Here is an 11,729-nt window from a genome sequence, read left to right as displayed (position 1 = left end):
CACTTAGCAACCCAAGCTCGCAGGCAGCCTCCAGGTGGATGTGGTAAGAGAGCCCTCAATTCTTTTTGCCCCTAGATTCGGGCATTAAGGCCCCAGCCTCAGAAACAGTCGCCAGCTCAGTAGCCTGGGGCAAGACCCAGGGTGTGCAGAATGAGAACAAGTTATTACTATCATTCCCGCAGCTGCTTCCCTATCAGGGGCTGGAGGGAGAAACAGGCGCTTACAGTGATGTTCCCCTGTGGCCAGCTGTGATCAGGACGGACAGATGTTATCATCTCAAACACAATGAATTTTTTTTATTACTAAATAGTACTTGCCATTATAGAAGGATGAGAAAGCACTGATAGAAAGAGGAAGGAAGGAAGGAAGGAAGGAAGGAAGGAAGGAAGGCAACATCCAGAGATAATCACCCTTAGCACTTAAAGCTGTGTGTGTGTGTGTGTGTGAACATATGTGTAAAAAGACATCAGAAAACACTGCACAGGGAAATACTGCTCTTTGAGCTTGATTTCTGAGTACAAAGTGGTCAGGTGTTTTCAAGTTGCTGAATAGAATAGAATTCTTTTCTCCAGTCTTCATCTTTCTTGTCCTCTTGGTGGCATTTGATGCAACTGCTACTTCCTAACCCTTGAATGGGGCTCAGTCCATCTTGGCTCCCATGGCACCACCTTGGATGGTTTTCCTTCTGCTTTTCTGGCTGTCTTTTCTCTCCCATCCAGCCAATTAAATGTTGGCATGCTCAGGGCATGTTCTGGTTTGCTAATGCTGCTGTTAGGCAAAACATCAGAAATGGATTGGCTTTTATAAAAGGGGTTTATTTGGCTACAAAGTTACAGTTTTAAGTGTCCAAGGTAAAGCATCAACAATGGGGTACCTTTACTGAAGGATGGCCATTGGCGTCCGGAAAACCTCTGTTAGCTCAGAAGGCACATGGCTGGCGTCTGCTTGTTCCTAGGTTGTGTTTCAAAATCGTGTTCTCAAAAATGTTGCTCTTGGGGCATTTTGTCCTCTCTTAGTGGCAGCTCCTCTTCAAAATGTCAATCTCAGTTGCTCTGAGCTCCTTCTGTTTGTCAGTTCATTTATATCGCTCCAGTGATTTAATTCAGACCCACCTTGAATGAGTGGGGCAACAACTCCATGGAAATTATCCAGTCAAAGCTCTTGTCCACAGCTGATTGAATCACATCTCCATGGAAACACTCAAAGGATTCCAGTCTAATTAACACCAATACTTCTGTCCCCACAAGATTGCATCTAAGAATACGGCTTTTTCTGGGGGACATAGTACATTCATACCAGCACAGGGCATTATAATCTCTCTTCTTAGGTGGCCTTATTCATTTCTATGGCTTTAAATGTCACCTATGTGATCTCATAAAGGTATAAGCCACACATCAGATTTATACCTTCAGGCCATTCCTGCCTCCAGAGCTCCAAAACCTTATATCCAACTGCCTACCTGACAAATCTGCTTTCATAGCTCTTGGTCATCTCAAATTTAACATACTGCAAAAGCAACCTTTTGGTTGTTCCTAAAAACCTGCTCCCCTTCCAGTGTTCCCCATCTCAGTTAATCATTTCTCCATCCATCCATCCATCCATCCATCCATCCATCCATCCATCATGATGCTTAAGGGATTAACCTGGATTCCTCCTTCCCTCTTCCCACCCCTGGTGCAAACCAGTATGTTCGGGTCTGACTCTACCTCCAAAATAAATATCTCATCTGTCAATTTTACTCTGTGTCTACTGCTACCTTCCTAGTCTACTAAAAGCCACCATCACTATTCATCTAGACTAATGCAGGAGGTTCCTAACTTGTCTGTCCATATCCACTCCTGTCTTCCTTCATCTGTTCTCTCCATAATAGTGACCCTATCAAAAACACACATCTGGTCATGACAGTTTCCTGATTAAAAGCCTTTAATGTCTAAAAAACTAAGGGAATTCAGTATTCACCATACCTGTCTTTGGCCTTGAACCCGTTTCAATTCAGAAATTTTTTCCAATAGTACCCAGATACACAAGACAGATCTGGAAAGACCTGTAGAGGTCCTTGGGCTTGACCATTTGCTTCCTTATTGGTTTTACATGATCAACTCTTAAATTTGCCTTAAACAGAGGTAGAAACACCTTTTTTAAAAAGTAGGTTTTTTCACAGGGTAAAAGTTGTTAATAAGGGAATCTGTTATTAATGGCTAAAATCATGGGAAACTCACTTCATTCTTAGGAACTTGGAAAGACTGAAAAGGAGAAGGATTAATGCTTCTATTTTCAAAACCAAAAGGGGAGGTTTATAACACCCTAATATGGAACTTTACCTGGAAAAAATGATCGCAAAACCATTTCTAGAATAATCCATAGTCAATACAGTGTTGGGCACTTCTATCACCTTACAGAACAAGTCCTGTCAAAATGATTCATTTCCTTCCATGAGAGGGTAAAAAAGATTTTAGTAGATTGAGGGTAAAATAATAACTGTAATTTATATTTTATTTAGCAAGATGCTTGAACCTATTCCAACCAACATTTTGGTCAATAAATTCAGAAAATTTGGGGATTGGCATTAGATGTCCAGGGGGCAATTAAGCCCCTATCTCAGGGTCTGGATTTATTGGCACATCCTATATTAGAGGCTCAGCTTCATGGGAAAAGTTACCTGAGCTGCCTGATGAGGAAGAATGATGGTAATTTCCTCAAGAAGATCCTCTGGGTCCTGACGAATGTATCTGATGTGTTTGTTACTCATGGTTTTGATTCTTCCAATATGCTCTGAAGATCCGTTATGAATATATATATTTTTATAAAATAAAAATAAATTCTGGCTGCTCACAAAAACAAACAAACAAAAACACTAAGGGAATTCAGTAAAGTAGTGCAATAGTAGCCACTGGAAGAGATAATAGAATAAACCCCAATTATAACAGCAAGGAAAATAATCTAGAAATAAATAAGATCTACGCAAAAAAAACTTAGATAGCTTCTAACCAAAGAGGATATTTGGGTGGCAAATAAGCACATGAAAAGATGTTCAACATCTTTAGCCATTTGGAAAATGCAAATTAAAACCATGTTGAGATATTACTACGTATCTATTAGATGGCTAAAATTTAAAATGGTGATAATACCAAATGCTGGTGGGGATGTAGAGAAACTGGATCGCTAATACATTGCTGGCAGGAATGCAAAATGGTACAACTACTCTGGTAATCAGTTTAGCAGTTTAAGATACGCACCTACCATATAACATAGTAATAGGCACTCAGACATTTATCTCAGAGAAATGAAAACTTACGTTCATGCAAAAACCTGAAATGAATGTTCATAGCAGTTTCATTCATAAAAGTGCCAAAATGGAAACAACCAGACATCTTCCAGTGGGTGAATGGTTAAACAAACTGTGATACATCCATACAGTGGAATACTACTCACAATGAAAAGGAACGAACTATTAATACCTGCAACAAATTGGACATCATGCTGAGTGAAAAAAGTCAATCTCAAAAGGTCCTATTTATGTAACATTTTGGAAACAACATAATTAAGAGATGGAGAATAAATTAGTGGTTGCCAGGTGTTAAGGATGGGGCAAGGAGATGGATGCAACTATAAAGTGTATCACCAGTGAAGGTGATGGAACAGTTCTTTATCTTGATGGTGGTGGTGGTTGCATGAAACTATACATGAGATAAAATTGCATAAAAGTTTTTAAATAAACAAAAATGAATACATTTAAAAACCAAATTAGATCTAGTCAGCAGTATTGTACCAATGTCAGTTTCCTGGTTTTGTTATTGTACGATTTTATGTATGATGTTACCATTGGGAAATCTAGCTGAATGGTACACTGGACTTGCTATACTATTTTTGCAACTTCCTGCAAGTTTATAATTATTTCAAAATAAAAAGTTTTTGTAAAAATTACTACTGAAAAATACAAAAATAGGCCTGTACAAATAGAAAGCCATACCATGTTTTTGGAAAGTAAGACCCAACATCATAAAAATATTAGTTCTTCCTGTTGTTATTTTGTCAATTTAACACAATCCCAGAAAAATACCAAAAGGCTGTAGGTGTTACATTTTGGAATTCAGGACCTGCTCTTAAAGTTCCTATGGAAAAATCAATAAACTAAAATAATAAGGAATGCTCTGTAAAAGAAGAGTAACAAGAAGATTCTATTCCTACCAAGAAGGTATTATACTATACTATGAAATCTCAGTAACAAAAACAATGTGATACTGGCATATGAATAGACAAACACAAGGAACAAAAAAGAAAGATTAGAAATAAATTCAAATGTATACAGGAATTTATTATGTGATAAAGACAGCATCTCAGAGCAGAGGGAAAAAGATGAGCTGTTTAATAAATTCTGCTGGAACAAGGGATAGCCTTCTGGAAAGAAAAATAAGTTTAATCCTTTTCTCATACCATGCACCTGGATAAATTCCATGAAGGTCCAAGATTTGAATGCAAAAAAAAAAAAAAAAAGTAAATGTATAAAATTACTTGAAGAAAATTCAGGAGACTTCCTGGACAACCTCAGAGTGATGAAGGCATTTCTATGACACAATAGCCAGGAATCATAAATTCAGCCATGTCAAATACACACACAGGCAAGGAAAATCAAAAGATAAATTACAAATTTAGGGGAAAAAAATTGCAATTTGTAGCACGAAGAGCTAAGCTCTTTAATATATGGAGAAGTTCTAATCAAGAAGAAAAAGCCCAGCAAATCCAGTAGAAAAATGGGTAAAGGATAATAGAACTTGCATGAATGGAAATGTAAAACCCAAAATTGAGAAAATAAATTTAAATCTAACTCAACTACCATTTCTTACTTATCAGAATGGCAGAAATTCCACTGTTTGATAACACACCCTATGGGTGAGACTGGAGAGAAGCAGGAACTCTCATACATTGATGGTGGGTGGGCATTTTGGCCATTTCTAGCAAAATTGAAAACATACATGCTTTTTGACTCAGCTATTCCACTTGGAGATATCCTTGCACATGTGTGAAATGACATGTCCATAAGACTATTCTTTGCAGTACTATTTGTAATAGCAAAAGATTGGAAACAACTAGTGTCCATCACTAGGAGACTGAATACACTATCGGTGCCTCCAAACAATGCAGCTCTCAAACAAATGAGTGGCTCTAGGATATATTAGGTTAAAAAGCAACGTGCAGAACACTGTGTATGGAATGCACCTTCTATGTATAAAAACAGGGGGAAAAATGAGAATACACCACGTATGTGCTTGCATGTGCAGAGAGAAACACTGGCATTTGAGTAAGCAACTAATAACGGTGGTTGTCTGGGGTTACCTGAAACAGGAATTGGGCAAATGAGGCCCAAAGGTGGGAGGACTTTCAGTTTGCCTTTAAAAATATATATATATATTTTTTTTGTTAGAGAGATTGTAGTTTTACAGAAATATCATGCTACAGTATGCCTTTTATTACCTATTAAAAACTAAATCAAACAATTTTTAAAAATTGTAATCAGAATAAAATGTAACTTTCTTAAAATGGCCTTCAAGGCCTTACCTGGTCAGACTCTGTCTGCCTCAGCTCTCCCCTATCTTCTCGCCCGCCCCCCTACCCTGCTCACTGCGGGGGCCACCTGGACCTCCTTTTGGTTTCCCCGGGGTTCAAGCTCTTTCCTGCCTCAGGGACTGTGTTGTCCTTGGGTCTAAAAGATGCTCCCCTAAGTTCAGCTTAAAGACCTCTTCACCGACTGTTTTTTTCTTGCCTTCCCCAATGTAAAATTTGCATCACCACCCCCTGCTATTTTCATCCTTCTCTTCCCCTCTTCAGAGCCCTTAGTATAATTTGCAACCAAAGATTGGTTTAATGCCTGTCTCCCTCACTTGTGAGACTGTAAATTTCGTATGGGTAAGGTCCATGTGCGTTTTATTCACCACCCCAGTACCTACTAACCGGCACCAAGTTGGGTGCTTAATAAATATTAGTTGCATGGAAGACCTTTAAAATGCTGGTTGGGGTAGGAGGTAAGGGTAGAGAATAGGAAAGGAGGCAGAGAGGAGGGAAAAGACTTAATTCTGGTGGGTGGAGGTTGAATTGGCTCCCTTAACCTACCTTTTGTTATGTAATTACACAAATAGACCCCTTAGTTTCACGAAGGTACAACAAAGACCTGAAATGGATTGGGGTCTGCTCTCATCGAAGATGGGAGAGGTCACTAAAGACAGCGTCCGTTGGAAAAAGGCTGCAGATTGTCTCTGGGAAATAAACCCTCTTCCTTGTGTCTGAATTTGGACCTCCCAACACACAGGCATAGCTGATTTGTTCTTGGGTATTAATCGTCTAGGCCCAGGGTCTGCAGGAAAACTCTGAGTGGTGGCCTCTGGGGACTGCAGGAAAAGAGGACCAGGCAGATTGGATTCCACCTCACCCTGGCGGGAAAGATGGGGGAAGGACTGACCTGGGAAACTCAACTTCAGTAGAGCCCTGGCTATCTAAATACTTGGTGTTTTTGGAGACTGGGCAACCAGACTTTGGGAAATATGAAGATGTTAGACTAGTGTTCCATGGAATTATCCTGGGGAAGGCACACCCAGCCCTAGAGAGAGGGAGGGAGGTTATCCCTGAATGAAGCAGAAATTCTCACTGAGAAAGGAAATTAGCATTTACGGAGGTAGGCCTTGGTCTAGAGGGGAGGACAACACAATCTCTCAGGGGTCTACAGACTTGCTCAAGGGACATGCTCCCATTGGGAGAAAGTCAATTGGCCCGGGCACAGGATAGCTCCTGGGGCGGGGGCAGGGCTGCCATGGCACTCCCTGATAGGTTTAGCTGCAAGTGGGGCAAATCTGACAGTCAGCAGCATCTCCCTCCCCTTCTTCCTATGTGCCCCCACCCACAATGTACTTTTCTTCTGAATCCCCAAGCCTCCAGGAAAATCTTATTAAAAGTATCAGCCAGGTTTTAGCTGTGCAGTGTGAAACTAAGGGAAGGGCCTGCAAGAAGATGTGACACCCAAACTGACTGATGTTATCAAAAGCAGCAGATCCCTGGTGAACTGAAGCTAGTGATTCGGAGCCAGCTCTTTGTGAGTGTCAACCAGCACAGATTTGTGTGTTATGAAACTACAGCGTACTCGTGGGATTTCCAAAGACACTGAGATGGGTGGGGAGAGGGGATCAGGTGAAAGACTGGATTCTTCCTTCCTTCCTTCCTTCCTTCCTTCCTTCCTTCTTTCTTTTTGGTGTGTGCATGATTAAGGATAGGGGCTTAAAACATTCTAATGTGGGCACGAATATTTGTACGCCAGATAATAGACATATAAATATTCATAAGCATTGTTTGTAATTGCCCCAAACTGGAAATAACTTAAAATTCACCTACAATAGAATGAATAAATTGTGACATATTCATTCACTGGAATACTGTATAGTAAAGAAATTGAACCAGAGGTATAAGCAGCAACATGGGTAAATCTCAAACATGATGTGGAGCAAAATAAGCAAGTCACAAAAGAATGGTTCCATGTGAAGTTCAAAATAGACAAAACTATTTTTTAGATGTGACATACAGGTGGAAAAGCTATAAAGAAAAGTAAGGAAAGGTAACAACTATTACAAAGTCAGAAGAGTCAGGGAGAAGCATATTGTTGGGGGTGGGTGGGAGTGGATGCTGCTACTAGAAGGCTGGAAATCTATTTCTTAACCTGGATATTAAGCCATACATTCATGTACACAATTTTTAAAAGGGGAGGAAAAGGGTAATCTGGCTTGTTTTGTATCCATAGGCTGGTATACTAGCCTAGATATATTAAAGGTATCATAGTTTGTAAACCTAAAATTTTCACTTACTTATATATATTGAACATCTTTTGCTATTAAAGATATTCCTCTACTGCATCTTTTTAAGTGGCCATAATTTATTTACTTAATCCCTGTTTTTGAGCATTTAAGTTGTTCCTAGCATTTTGCTGCTATAAATTATGCTGCAATTTAACCATCATATATTCTTCATGAAAATTCGTAGGAATAGGGCAGTTTGGTGTTTTTGGAGAGATGAGGCACCTAAGAGTTCCAAAGCATGAGACTGCAGAAAACCCTTCAAAGCTTCCTAAGGTTTGGGATATACTGGAGATTTAAGACTCCTAAGTTTCATCTGCACTTTCACTCATTAGTTCAACAAATATTCCATGATTCTCAACTATTTGACTTCAAAGAGGAAACGGGATTGCAATAAAAACGAAACAAAATGAAATGAAAAAACAAAGCAATACAAACAAACAAACATTAGGACAGTTGCCTCTTTTTTCTTACAAAAAAAAAAAGTTAATGACTACATAGCACTTGCCTGGTGCCAAGCTCTAAGCACTTTAAACATATTAGCTCATATATGTATAGCATGACCCCTTCTCCTAGGCCCCAACTGTACAGCCAAGGAGGTCTCGTAATTACTCTAATTTCTTTTTCCATAACATCGTGCTCATAACTAAACTGTTGATTTTTCTGCATCACTATTTTCCCCTAATTACTCATTTACTCAACAAATATTTATTAGGCCCTTCCTACGTGAGAGTTGGTGATACAGTGGAGACAAAGACAGATAACAACCCTAGCCATGTGGAGCTTAAAATCTAGGGAGAGACGGATGTCTCAAAGGTGTTTTGAAAGGGTCATTGTAGGGTATCCAGTAAGCATACAAAGATGGGGGCCTTACCTACTGGGGGGGAAGACAGGGAAATTTTGATGGGGAATTAGTGTTGATTTCAGGATCTGAAAAATGAATAAAAGGCAGGTAAAGACGGTTGTAAAAAGCTGCCCAGAGGAAATGGCATGTGCAAAGACTGAGGTTAGATGGACAACAGCGAAGCTGCACCGGATCGAGTGAAGCACCAGGTCAACCTGGAGAAGTAGGAAGGGGCAAAACTATGGAGGGCTATTAAGGGTTTAGACGAGCCCAGAGGACAATGGGAAATTATTGAAAAGTTTATGGCTTTAAGCAACAGAGTGACACCATCAGATTTGCATTTTTAGTCCACTTGAGCTTCAGGGTAGAGAATTGAGCTAAGGAGAAAGCTAGAATGAAAAATAGTTGGTAGGCAGGCATCCAGAGGTATTGGTGGCCCGGTTCACCAGCACCAAACAGGTCTTCATTATTATGTGCTTAAAATACAACAGTGAGTTGATCTTCCACCCAATTCTATTCTACAATTTATACATAACTACTAAAACACATTTTCTTGCTCTTTCACCATGTTATCCCCATTACTCTGTTCCTCCACACAAGCAAGCCTACCTAGAAATATTGTGTTTATCAAACCTCAATCCTCCACCTTGGGATTTAAACAATCCCTTTCATTCAATTAACATCATACCCTATCCCTCCAACCTCATTCATAGCTCCTGTGTTGTTCCTGTGTTCCAGCTGGTAACTAAACCATCTCATCTAGCTTCTCCATTCCTAGCTGCTGAACCAACTGCAGCCGAGTTCAGCAGCAGGATTTTCCCATTGTTTCTTTTTGTTATTGTGTTGTTGTTGTTTTTGTTTTTGTTTTTTTAATTATGAAAATCCAATAACAGGTACATTTTTACACTGAGATGAATTATGGCTGATTCGTACACAAATGCCACCTATGTATCTTCTGTCCTAGTGCACATCAGTGCACCCCCATCTCCCCAAGCTGTAGGTTCCAGGGCCATAACCCCTAAAGGGAGAGGCTCATTCACATAGGTGATGCCCATGAGGCTGACACCAGAATCAGCCTCTATGGAACCCCCTTGGATTTTTTTCCTGGGTGGATGAAGAACCTAGATAGCAAGCCTTTCCTGGCAGCCTTTTCAGAGGACATTTGGTAAAACTTGGAGACATTTTTGGTTGTCACAACTAGAGGTGCTAGTGGGTAGAGACCAGGGATGCTGTTAAACATCATATTATGCACAGGGCAGACCTCCACAACAAAAAATTATCCAGCCCAAAATGTTAATATGTCAAGGTTGAGAAACTCTATTTAAGGTAATCATTTCATCTCTCTTATTTCCCTTTCTACAAAACGGATAATTAATATTTTTCATTATTTTTTTAAATAAAATGAATTTTATCTAGTAAAATGAGGAACTCTCATACACAAAATGGAGAAAGCAAAAACACCACCACCCAGAGAACAAGAGCTGACATTCATTCATTCAGCAAATATTTGTCAGTTAATTTCTTTGTGCCAGGCCAGGCACTGTTGCAAGTGCTGAAGATACAGTGGTGAACTCCCCGTGGCACTGACATTCTACGTGGCACTGACAGTCAGGACATGCAGTGGGGGATAAAAAGCAGAGAAGGTGAATTAAGGGTGTAAGAAGTTGAAAAGTCAGAAAAGACCTAACTGAAAGGGTGACATTTGAGAAAAAATCTGAAGGAGGTGAGAGAAGGAGACTTACATATATGTGAAGGAAGAGTGCTCTAGGCAGAAGGAAAAGTAAATATAAAGGTGGTGAGATGGCAGTGGGCTTTTTATGTTAGGAACAGCAAGGAGGTCACTCTGGCTGGAGCTGAGTGAAGGAGAAGGAGAATAGGAGGTTATGGGGTCAGCAAAGCGATGAAAGGAGGTGTGTCAGTTCATTAGGGCATTTTAGGAGAGGGAGCCATGAAAGAATTTGAGGAGAGGAGCAACAAATCCCGACTTCAACCTTGAAGGGAGCTCTCTGGCCACCATGTTGGGAGTTGATTTTGCAGAGTATTCTATCAGAGAGACCAGATACGAAGCTATCATAATAATTTAGATAAGAGATGGTGGAGGTACTAGTGGACTGGTGTGAAGCAATCAGATTCTAGATATATTTTGAAAGTAGGACAAACAACATTTGCTGATAGCTTGGATGTGGGGTATGAAAGAAAGAGAAGCATCAAGGATGATGGCAAGGTTTGCAGGCACAAGTAACAGGAAGGATGGAGAAGCCAGTTGACAAGATGGGGATGACTGCAGGAGGATCAGGTTTTGAGGGGATTATGAGGTCACTTTTGAGCATGTCAAGTTTGAGATGCCTATTAGATATGTAGCAGAACTATCAAGTAAGTAGTTGGATGAGTCTGGAATTTGTGGGAGAAGCCTGGACTGGAGTTATAAATTTGGTAGCCATTAGCCCACAGATCATATTTAAAGCCATGATGTTATGTCATGTAACCTTCCAAATATTTTCTTCCAAACAAATATCTTCCAAATATTTGTTCCTCACCCTCTCCACTCATACTTCTACTTTTTCTCCCTACCTCATCCACTCACCATACTCATACATTATTTGTTCAGCCAAACCCCATGTTTGGACATTTGCGGATTTAAAAAAAATTTTTTTACTGTTAGTAAGAATAAGATAAACCAGTTTTGCACCCTTTGATATTTCTTTAAAATATTTTCCTAGAAGTAGAATTGCTGGGCCAAAGAATTTTGATCTGTTTACAAAATGCCCTCCAGACAAATGGTTCAGTGTGATACTGATCAAAAGTGGTGGGTTCTCTAACAGATTGTTCAAATGACCATTTCATTTGATTTCATTGGATGTGGGGTATGAAAGAAAGAGAAGCATCAAGGACGATGGCAAGGTTTGCAGGCACAAGTAACCGGGGTTTCAAAGAAAGAGTTCACTGCTAGGCGCAAAGCAGGAGAGCAGATGGTCTATCGGCCAAAAAATCTGTCTCCCCAAACTGCAGTAACTCTTGATAGTTTTATAGTATCAAAAGATGGGCAGGTTTTA

Source organism: Choloepus didactylus, chromosome 4, assembly GCF_015220235.1.
Source record: "Choloepus didactylus isolate mChoDid1 chromosome 4, mChoDid1.pri, whole genome shotgun sequence".
NCBI lineage: Eukaryota > Metazoa > Chordata > Mammalia > Pilosa > Megalonychidae > Choloepus > Choloepus didactylus.
Note: the sequence above shows the minus strand (reverse complement) of the source record.